The 11,119-nt window shown below is 50.8% G+C and overlaps 1 long non-coding RNA gene across 1 annotated transcript; it reads right to left on the bottom strand.

Moving 5' to 3' along the window:
- Positions 1-7,420: 7,420 nt before the first annotated feature.
- Positions 7,421-10,677, bottom strand: LOC142582023 (uncharacterized). Its single transcript, XR_012828363.1, has 2 exons — positions 10,548-10,677; positions 7,421-7,511 (listed from the first exon to the last, which is right to left on the bottom strand). It is a non-coding gene; the product is annotated as an uncharacterized LOC142582023 (long non-coding RNA).
- Positions 10,678-11,119: the final 442 nt, after the last annotated feature.

The following is an 11,119-nucleotide window of genomic DNA, read 5'->3' as shown; positions in this document are numbered from 1 at the left end:
CCTCATGAAAAGCTTTCCAGAGCACAGGCATCTCCCCTCCGCATGCTTCATACCAGTTCATACCCTTGTCTTTATTACCGCAGCCAATTCATTGACGGCCTTGATCCAACAGCCCCAGATTGTGGCGCCACTGGTACGTCAGATCTTATGCTCTGGCAGTGTCCCTCATTATAGGGTAGTCAACGCACGACCAAAGTAGAATGGAGCTTCATGCTCTGGAGCTCAGATTTTCTACATCAACTGAGAACTGTCCAGAGGGCCGGCCTACCCGTGCCGACGCGGGAGCACCCCGCTGCTTTGCGCCTTGAATGGTAGCGTACCTCAGGACATAAATAAATTTTTGTCTGTCTGTCTGTCTGTCTGTCTGTCTGTCTGTCTGTCTGTCTGTCTGTCTGTCTGTCTGTCTGTCTGTCTGTCTGTCTGTCTGTCTGTCTGTCTGTCTGTCTGTCTGTCTGTCTGTCTGTCTGTCACTACGGTGTGCCTCATAATTAAATCGTGGTTTGGCACATAGAACCGGACAAAAATAATGAAAGGACGTCTTTCAATGATGTGCAAACGGACACACAGAGTGAGTGAGTGAGTGAAGTAACATTATTTCGGTCCAGAGAAGACGCAGGGGAGACCCCACGCCACCCGGCTAGTCCCACGTAGGGACCGCCAAGCCGAGCTTGACGCACCGATCGCTGGCACTCTGGACGGCCAGGGTTTGGTCGTTGAGTTCGGGGCTGCCCAAGAGCGCAGCCCACCTATCCTCGCTGAAGGAGGAGCCGATGGCTTCACACTCCCACAACACATGGTCCCATGTTGCCCTTAGTTCACAGGCAGGGCAGTCCGCACTGGGATATCTTTCAGGGTATATGGCATGAAGAACCGCGAGGTTAGGGTACGCACGGGCTTGTAAAAGTAGAAGGGTAACCGCCCGCGCCCTGCATAAGGCGGGGCGGTCACACAGAAGACGCTGTTGATCACACTGGGGACATTGCGTGATATCATGCTCAACTGTGGTGCCGGTACCATCGCAGATATTACAACATAGGGACATTCTTCTTTCGATGCGATGCTAGATGTGAGGCTTCATGGAGCAGCGAGTCAAACATGCGGCTTTGTTTTAATTCAGGCAAATCCGCAGGAAGGGCTCGACTTCGTGCATGAGTGAAAGTCTTGCTTGTTCGTGAAACCACGTGACCCTGCAACGTTTGTACCGCATGGCGCGAAAAACATCATTGGCGCCACATTCAACAAAAGTCAGAGTAGCTCATCAAAGCAGGAACTTAAAGTATCTTTTTCAAAAATTTTGTTGCTGCTTAGCTGACCAAGCATACATGTAGCTCTTGCTAACGTACAACCTTGCAATGTGCAACCTTGTAACCAAAGCCGGGTTGCTGCATATTAAGGTGTAGCAACGAAAAGGAGTCTGGAAATAGAATTTATTGCATTCGCAGATCGACAGATGAACAGGAACGGTGTTCTGAATGGTGTCCGTTGTCTTGGTTTTCGGTGGTTGGTTTGGTGGCCGGTGGAGGTTAATCGTCGGTGGCAAGACGAGATAGGAAGGCAGTGAGAAAAACGGTGCGTACCTTCGCGCAACCAATCACCGGGGATGGACGCGAGGGAGGGGGGAGGGACTGTGATGCATGAGCACAAATAAGTTGCGCGGGAGTGATGAAGAAGAAGAGGGGAACTGTCGCTCGCTCGTTGTTTCGTAGGTTGATAGGTTGGCTCGCTCGCTCACTCGCTAGGGCTATTCGCTTGTGTTGAAGGTATCGTCAGGCATTAGTGCACAGATTTTAGAGCACAGCACTAAAATGTTGTCCTCCATTGTACGTCTGCTTCGGCGTAACCGGAAAATGAAGGAGCGGTGGATGAAAGACGGGGATAGCGAATAGAGCGCGAGGAGGAAACTGGAGGTGGGGGTACGGCAGAAGCATGAGGAGGAAAGCGGAAAAGAAGAGCGTGGAGAAATGGAGAGGATGTAAGCGGAGTGTCGCGTTAGAGGCACTCCATGGTGGTGACCCGCTACAACATGGTGCCATGGTAGCTTGCGCAGTAATCCGGTCGACGATGACGCCATTATTAAGGCATGCGGCGAGCGCGTCCACATATAGCATATATGGAAAGAAAGCGATGGCCTGGCCTTCAGACACACTGCACATAAGCTATACCACCTGCGTCACCGCCGCTAGAGAATGCACTGGGCGTGAGCCCCGCATTCCGGTGTGCACGCTGTAGCGCACTCCAGGGTAGCGTATCGTACTGCTGCCGAGTTGTAGCGGCGCCTGCCTATCGAAGCTCGACCGATGTTACTTATTGGGTAGCGTGGCGTTGTCGGCGGGCTGCAGGCATCCGGTAGACCATGGCGACCAAGCAAGGGCGAGACGATTTCTAGTGCGAAACTTGCACGGTTTATTCAAAAGTAGATGAAAAAAATGAGAAGATCATGAAGTGATCAAAAGTACATTTCGGAGCCCCTTAAATAGGTTCCGAAATCGTGGGAGGGATCTTGCTTCCGTCGACGTCACGTGACCGGTACCGAAAGCCTGCTGAAAGGAGGAGGGCTATTGCTTCCGTCGACGTCCCGCGACCGGCACCGAAAGCCAACTGCAAGGAGGAGGCCGTCCGGCCTCCTAGAATTGTCCACGCTTGTCCGTATCCCTTGCGTCTTGCTGGTTCGGGGAAGTTCTCCTTTTGGCCGTTCGAGGAACGCGTCCCTCTAAAGTCGCACACACACACAAAAGAGGCCTGTACACTGCGGTGCTCCCGCCCGACCGGCAGACACTCGAAATGGTCATGACGAATTAGGAAGTCACGCTTCATTTCGACGAGGCCTGGTAGAAGAGGGTCGGGTGAAAGTTCTTTCTGCACGAGGTGCGGGACGCCAACCATAGCAGGTGAAGTCACGCCTCATTTCGACGAGGCAGAGTGAGAGATGGTCGGTTGAAATTCCTTTCTGCACGTGGTGCCAGACGCCAACCCTAACAACGCTTTCTCTCAGGACAATTAGCGACTAAACCGGTGGAACATAAAACACCTAAAGAGCGTCGCTAAAATTTCGCATGAGATGGTATTGTAATGGTGGGGGAATACTTCTAGAGAGCAGATTTTAGGCGCGCGTTCCTGCGTTTAGCGTCGGCGTCCATCCGTATAACCAAGCGAACGAGCACAGCGAAGGACAGAAAAGCAAACTCAGGTCGCAGCGGGGTATGAAAGATGGTGATAGCGAAGGGAGCGCAAGGAGGAAAGCGGAGGGGGCTGCATGCAGTGAAGTCAAGAGGGGGAAAGCGGAGGAGGAGAGTATGGCGAATGCGGGAGAAAGAACAGCGTACTGCCGCACAGGACGGGCTCAGCAGGGACGACCACTGCGAGATTACGCCACAGTAGCGCGCCATCGTCATTTTACCGATGGCATTCGGCGACCGTGTCCACTGATACCATATATGGAAACAAAGCGCTGTATGAGTGGTGGTCTTTCTGCAACGGCTGCTGTGAATCGCGCCCACACGTCACCCACAGGCTCCCTCTCGCGATCTCCTGATTAGCGAGGCAGTCGCGCCACACAACGCTCCGTGTACAATGTGCCGCACGAGAGAGATTGTCTGCGCCAGCCAATCGCGAAATGGAAACACATGTAGAACTTTGCTCAAATTTCGCATTAGGGAGTCCCGTAAACGTCGGTGAATCCTCACGCGCAATCGTAACTAGCCAGCTCTTCAAATCGGCGGTTTTTGTATGAGACCGCGAAGGAAGCGAAAGAAGGAGGCGCCTGGACGTGAAGAGAATCGCGCGCCGGGGAAAGTACGATAGAGCGCGCACAGCTTGCGGCAAAGTATCTCCAACTAGAGGAATGTGTAGGTAACGCTGAGCGAAGTGGGGATGTTGAAACGAGGCCAAGCATCGCGAAGAAGGAAGGTAGGCGGAGGCGCGCTGGGTTGACCTCACCTAGCAGTTGCTACAATTTTTCTTTGCGATGCATACGTACTGGGTTCGTCTAGTGGTAACTTCGTCCTCACTCGGTGTACGCTATGTGTGCGAGGGAAAGTGTGTGACGGGGAGCCGAATATGGTAGATTAATCTCGCGTGAGCGATAGGAGGAAGCGCGCCGCACTCCGTCGCGCGCATGGCACCATGACACCGCGAGGGGGGGGGGGGAAGGGAGGCGGGCGTTGTAATTCGGCCGCGCTTGCTTGCGTGCGTTTCCGATTAAAATCGATCTGCTTTGGGGGCCCAGTTTAGATGGGCCGATGGCTCGTACTGTTGCGTGCGCTGTGTCCTCACCGCTCACATTGCGCAGAAGCTAGACAGCATGGCGGTCACTTCGCTCACTGCTGTTGCCATGATTCCTTGCACCAGCGTTTTGACAGCGAGTGTTCGCGGTCATCGAGTGTGAAGTGTTCATGTTTGCCTGTGAGTGCTCACACCGTGCTAGGTGATTTAGATAGTAAGTGAATTCTTATAATGAGGCATACTACACAAGTGACTGCTGCGTATGGCGCAGCCGCGCGATCCCGGTCTTGAATGAAATCTGCGAAGCGGACAGGGTAGATGTCCAGGCGCACCATGCACGGGCCGAAAGAGTAGTGTGCGCTATATCAGCCATGCGCTTACGTGTCAGCCGCGTTTACGATGTGGAACACAACTGTAACATGTTTGTTCAGTAAATACTTACGCGCAGCTTCGTAATGGTTGCTCTCACATGAATGAACTTTTTGTATGCGGCCGATGAACTTTCCATGTTCGGTTCGCGTGGCTCACCCTGCTTAGCACCATTGAAAACAACGTACACAAATTTCAAGGCTTATGGGGTTTTACATGCGAAAACCATGATCTCATTATGAGGCACACCATAGTGTGGGACACCTGAATAATTTCGGCCACCTGGGCTTCTTTAATGCGCCGATAAATGTAAGTACATGGGTGGTTTTGCATTTCGTCCGCATCTAAATGCGGCCGCTAGGGCCGGGATTTCATCCTGCGATCTAGTTCATAGCAACCAAACAGCGTAGCCATGGCAGGTTGCATAAATTACAAATAAGCTATTCGGTTCACGCCAGTCACGCTGTTACACGGTATATTGAAACCGGCGTATACCCTGTGACAGCATAATTTTGAATGCGTCAATATTGTCAACAGGCATTAAATATCTAAATTGCTTCGTGCACCGTTTTATGCCAACATTGCCGCGAAAGCAGAGAGAGAGAGAATGAACCTTTATTTGAAGCAGTGACCTGTCAGTCAAGGTGGGAGGTTCCCTTATTCCAGGAACACTCTGGCTTGGATCGCCATCCGCGCCCGGGCGACGAGTTCGCGCTGGTCGACCAGGTCTGGCTTGGAGATCGCAGCCTGCCACGTTTCAACGATGGGGTCTGCGTCTGCTCCTACTAGTTGAGTCGCTGTGATGATTGCTCGGGTGTTCTTGCATCGCAGTAGGAGGTGCGCCAGGGTGTCTGGCACGTTGCAGTGTGGACAAGTGTAGCTGTATAGAGTCGGGTGGAAATGATGCAGGAAGCTTGCTTGGGTAAAGGTATTTCTCTGGAGTCGCCTGTAGTCGGTGCCTTCGTTTCGTTTCTCGTTAGTTTTGGATGTGATGGAAGGTATACCCTGCGTCCAAGCCGATAGTGCTGCAGTAGGGCTTGGTAAGTTGGTGGTATTGTTTCTGTTTGCTCCGCTGATTTGGGTGGGTGGGACATGTCTAGACCCTCGTGCGGGGCAGCCCGGTTGACGCTTGCGCGGGCCGCAGTATCGGCCGCTTCATTCCCCTCGAGTGCCTAGTGTCTCGGAACCCACATGATGCAGGCGTAGGGGGGAGGAGTGTCGCGACGTTTCAGTATGTTGATCGCTTTGATGTAGATGCTGCCCTTCATGTAGTTGCGTACCGCTGTTTGAGAGCCGGTGAAGACCCCTATGGCATCCTTGCTTGTACGGGTGGCGAGTGCTATGGCGGCCTCCTGAGCTGTGTCCGCGCGTTTGACAAGAATTATCGCCAACGCCAGTGTCGTCCCCCTGTAGTCTGTGACACTGATGACGAAGGCGTTTCGGCCCGGATACTTGGCTGCGGCTACGTAGCGCACCTGCGGGTCGTTACGGTGCTTGTGTCTGATGGCGTTTACCCTCCTGGAGAACTGTCTGCCTAGATGGTGTTCTGGATGCATGTTCCGAAGGATCTGATAAACTTGTAGACATTCTCGGAGCTTCGACTTGACCTTTTTCTTACGTTCGCCATTGAGTTCTAGGTTGGTTACGTATGAGCTTGAGAATGGAACAAGCCCTCCTTTACAGCCGCATCCCTTACGGAACTCCCTACCTCAACCTGAAGACAGCCGAGAAACAAAAGCTAAACCTCCTAATACGAAAGGACACGAAGCTCGACCCAGGACTGCCGACAACCGCCTCCACTGACCGATTGCTTCGTATGGGAGTTCACAACTCCTGTGAAGAACTCGCGGAAGCGCACCTAATCGACGAGATCGACACTCGTCTGACACAGACGATACGGACGATGACGATTGGCCTCCACTGCGGACTCAAGGGGACATTCCAACGTCGCAACCCCAAATTCGAAAATCAAGATCACAAGAACGACAGAAGAATCGAGACCAAGGGCTATCTGACCGCTCCGCCTCCAGACACCACAGAATGTCCTCCAGATCCCCTAGCCCATCCAGGACTTCAGTGGCAATGGGAGACTCGACCCAACATAAGGCGAGCTGGGCGGGGATGGCACAAAAAGGGGCTCCAATAACCGCCAACCCTGAGTACCAAAGAATCCTTTCTGAAAATCGTCAGCTTAAAAAAACAGTAGAAGAACTTAAAATCGAGATGGCAACGCTGAAGGCACAGTTTCAGAATACCAAAATTGGGCAAGCTAAACCAGCACAAGGAGATAAACCGGCCGCCCAACAGACAACAATTAGCAACATTGAACGAATGATGAATCAGGTAGTAGAACAAATTCAGGCTCTGCAAACCTTTCAACAGCAGTTATTTGCTGAGGTGCAGAACCACAAAGTTTATGTAGACGAACAAATGTCTAAACTGCACCAAACATCACGCAAAAGAGCCAGCAGTAACCCCGGAACACCGACGGCGAGAAAGGTAAAAAACGGGGCTGTTTCCGATTCGACGGATACCGAAATCATAGCTAACCATGGCCAGTAAAACAACCCGAACCACGGACACCGCTGAGATATGGCAATGGAACTGCCGCTCTTTTCAGAAAAGAGCGGCAGCGCTACAAGCTTATTTAGACGCCGCCATTATTCAACCGGACGTCATCTGTCTTCAGGAAGTTGGAAAGGGAGTAATTAAGCTTAGTGTATCCTAGAGTGGCGACGCTGGTGCACAAGAACATCGCGGCCAGTGAATACTATTATCCCCAATGCTCAACGGAGCACCAATTGATCGAATTACACACTACAAAAAGGAGTAAAACCAAAACGTTTATTGGCAACGTGTACAGCCCACCGAAAGAACGGCAGACTGCGTTTCCCGAGATGCTTGAATGGGCGCTTGGACATCTGGAAAAAAAAGACAGGTTTATTTTAGTCGGGGATTTTAATGCTCCCCACACCAATTGGGGTTATAGGACAAATACAAAAAAGGGCAGAAACCTAGTAGAAGCAGTAGAGAAATATAACATGCAACTAGAGACCTTACCCCTCGCCCCACGAGACTTGGAAATAGCGTCTGCGGAGACACGTACCCAGACCTCACCTTTACATTTAACGTAAAAGAGGGACAGTGGAGGAAACTGGATGAAAATCTGGGAAGTGACCATTATATTATTAGTTACTCTATTACGACTCCCAAATTAAAGAAGCCTTTCAGAAACGCGAAACTTACAGACTGGACTGCATATAGACATTACCCGACCTCTCAGCATCCAATAGATACAATAGAAGAATGGGTAGACGAAATGATGCAGGCATACCAAACTAACACAAAGCACGTCGCGCTAAGCGAAAGAACACCGGTAGTGGATCCCCACCTCGTCCATATGTGGGCAGGCAGGCGAAGTCTTACTAAACGATGGAAGCGACAGCACTTAAACAGACAGCTCAGAGCTAGAATAGAACAACTGACAGAACAAGCAAATGAGTATGCTAGGCAACTACAAGCGAACAACTGGATACAATTTTGTGACTCGTTACGAGGAACGCTCTCAACAACCAAGACATGGGCAATTTTACGGAGCATGCTTGATCCATAAAATACAAAAACAGTCACTACTAGAGCATTACGCACATTGGTAGGAGAATTTAAGGGGGATGACGCATCCTTGATCCAAACCCTGGCAGACAGATACATCGGGACAGGAGGAGATAACATCGATAAGAGAGTGTACAAAGGCATGGACAATCCCAAGCTTGATGCACCCATAACGAAACAAGAAGTATATGCCGCCGCTCTAGCATTAAAACGTAACTCAGCCCCAGGCGAGGACGGCATCACGAATGCTATGTTAAGAAATATGAGGGATCAGCAACTGGAACGCCTAATCCGGTACTTCAATGAGAAAATCTGGGAAACGGGAGAGCTTCCTAATCAATGGAAAGAAGCGACCATCATCTTAATACCTAAACCGGGGAAAGCAAGAACATTGCAGAATCTCAGGCCAGTATCTCTAACCTCCTGCTTAGGCAAACTTTTCGAAAAGGTCCTTCATATCAGGCTTACTAGCTATATCGAAGGGCACCAACTTCTCTCGCACAACATGTACGGCTTCAGACATCTTTCTACACAAGACATATTTGTAAGGCTACGAGATGACGTGCTGCAAAATGTCCCTACAGGGGGAGAGAACATCATAGTAGCGCTTGACTTAAAAAGCGCTTTTGATACGATCTCCCATACCCTCATACTTGAAGAGCTCGAAAGAATGGGCTGTGGAATTAAGATCCACAATTACATCCGCTCTTTCCTTACTGAACGTAAAGCCACAATAGGTATGGAAAATATTCGATCTTCCAAACTCCTATGCCTAACAGAGGCACACCACAGGGTGCCATCCTCTCACCACTTCTATTTAATGTCGCAATGAACCGCTTGGCACGACAACTAGAGAAAATTAACGACCTCAACTTCGCGTTTTACGCAGACGACATCACGTTATGGGCCTGCAAAGGCTCGTTAGGGCAAAAAGAACAAACTATCCAGGAGGCTATCGCCTCGGTGAAGGACTTCGCAGAACAAAACGGTATGCAATGCGCTCCGGAAAAATCTCAGTTTATCCGGATCCACGGGCGTAACTACAGAAACAAACCGAGCATCCACCTAACTATGGGTGACCGGACGTTACCAGAAAGAAATATGATCAGAATACTAGGACTATGGTTACAAAGCAACAAAAGAGCCACTCACACCATTGCGACTCTAAAGTCAAGCACGAGGAGCATCGCTAGACTAATAAGCAGAATTACAAAGAAAGGTAAAGGGCTCCACGAAAACGAAACCATAACACTAGTCCAGGCTTTTATTCTTAGCAAAATAACATACGGACTGCCATATCAAGAGCTAACCCCGTCGGAAATCAAAGAAATCGACCTAGTAATACGTGGCGCGTATAAGTCAGCCCTTGGGCTTCCTAAGAATGCGGCAAACGAGCGGGTGCAAGCTCTAGGCATATACAACACATTTGAAGAGTTAAGAGCAGCCGTTCTTATGACACAAAGAGAACGACTATGCCTCACAAGCACAGGTAGAAACGTTCTGTCGCGTTTAGGCTACCCATTGCGACCGCATTACTCCAAGGAACAAACAACCCCAATGCCGGATCGAATACGCGAGCGCATAGTGGTCTCCCCAATCCCACGCAACATGAACAAAACTTATCACACAGCGAGAAGACAAGCGAGAGCTAAACATCTTCAGAAAACCTTCGGCAGTAATCAAGACGTAATGTATACTGATGCAGCTAGATTTAGCAAAGGACATGTAATAGTGGCAGTTCAACCGACACGCCACGGAACGCTTCACACATCAGCCTCGATACGCACTACGTACACTGCAACAGCGGAAGCAGCGGCGATTGCTCTCGCTATCGCATACAAGGAAAAGCAAAACAGCTCAGCTTTAATAATGTCCGACTCACAAGTGGCATGCAGAATGTATCTACAAGGCAACATACCACAAGTCGCCCTTAAGATCATAGGCGCCACATTGAAAGAAGATCATGCAATTTTATGGTGTCCTGGCCACGAGGGTATCTCGGGAAACGAACAGGCACACACTCTAGCTGGAGGCTTTACTAACCGAGCTGGAGATACGCACAACGATGAAAAACACGATCGCCTACTGGCCCGCGATATACTGGAGCACCAGCGAAGAACCCGGCGACAGTACGCCCCACCACACAAACTACTCAATGTAGAGGAGGCGCAGAAATATAGAAGAATACAGACGGATACCTACCCACATTTGGGTAGATACCATAAAATAAACCCAACCTTGTACACTAACTCTTGCCCGTGGTGCGGGTCATGGCCTTCATTACCTCACGTAACATGGGAGTGCGCCAAAAGACCTCATGCCATTAATTCACCTTTGGTACTCACCTTGCTAAGGGAGCCCTGGGAGGCCATCCTCGCTCTTGCTGACCTCGAGGCCCAGAAGGGCCTCTTGGACCAAGCTGGGCGGGTCGCGATGGCCACTGGAGTCTTGGAATAGGGACCCACCCTGCACCGCTTCCTTCCGCCACTTTTTTTTTTTTGTCTCATCAATAAATGTTTATTCCTCCTCCTCCTCCTCCTCGCTGACGCGCCGGCGCCGTGTGCGCCCGCTGTTGCTTCTACAAATGTGGCGCCGCGCGGCACTGCGCATGCGCGAGGAGGGCGCGCCGTGCGTACAAATGCTAAAACCCCTTGATAATTTGAAAGTAGTGACACTCTCCTCCTCACGGCGCGCTTTCCTCCTCGATTCTCCTCTCACCCGCCGGCTGCGCACGGCACGCTATTCCTCCTGGGCTCCCGCGGACGGGCCGCAGGATTCTATGGAGGCGTGTTCTTTTGGGCCAGTTGCGCGCCCCACTGGGGTTCAAAATTTTGAGAAATGCTAATAACAGCATCGATAATGCTGAAGGCAACGTTTATGAGGAGGTTGGTTTTTTCTTAAAGCCGTATGAACGGCG

This window comes from Dermacentor variabilis, chromosome 5 (assembly GCF_050947875.1).
Source record: "Dermacentor variabilis isolate Ectoservices chromosome 5, ASM5094787v1, whole genome shotgun sequence".
NCBI classification, from domain to species: Eukaryota; Metazoa; Arthropoda; class Arachnida; order Ixodida; family Ixodidae; genus Dermacentor; species Dermacentor variabilis.
This window is presented reverse-complemented; position numbering and strand designations above follow the sequence as displayed.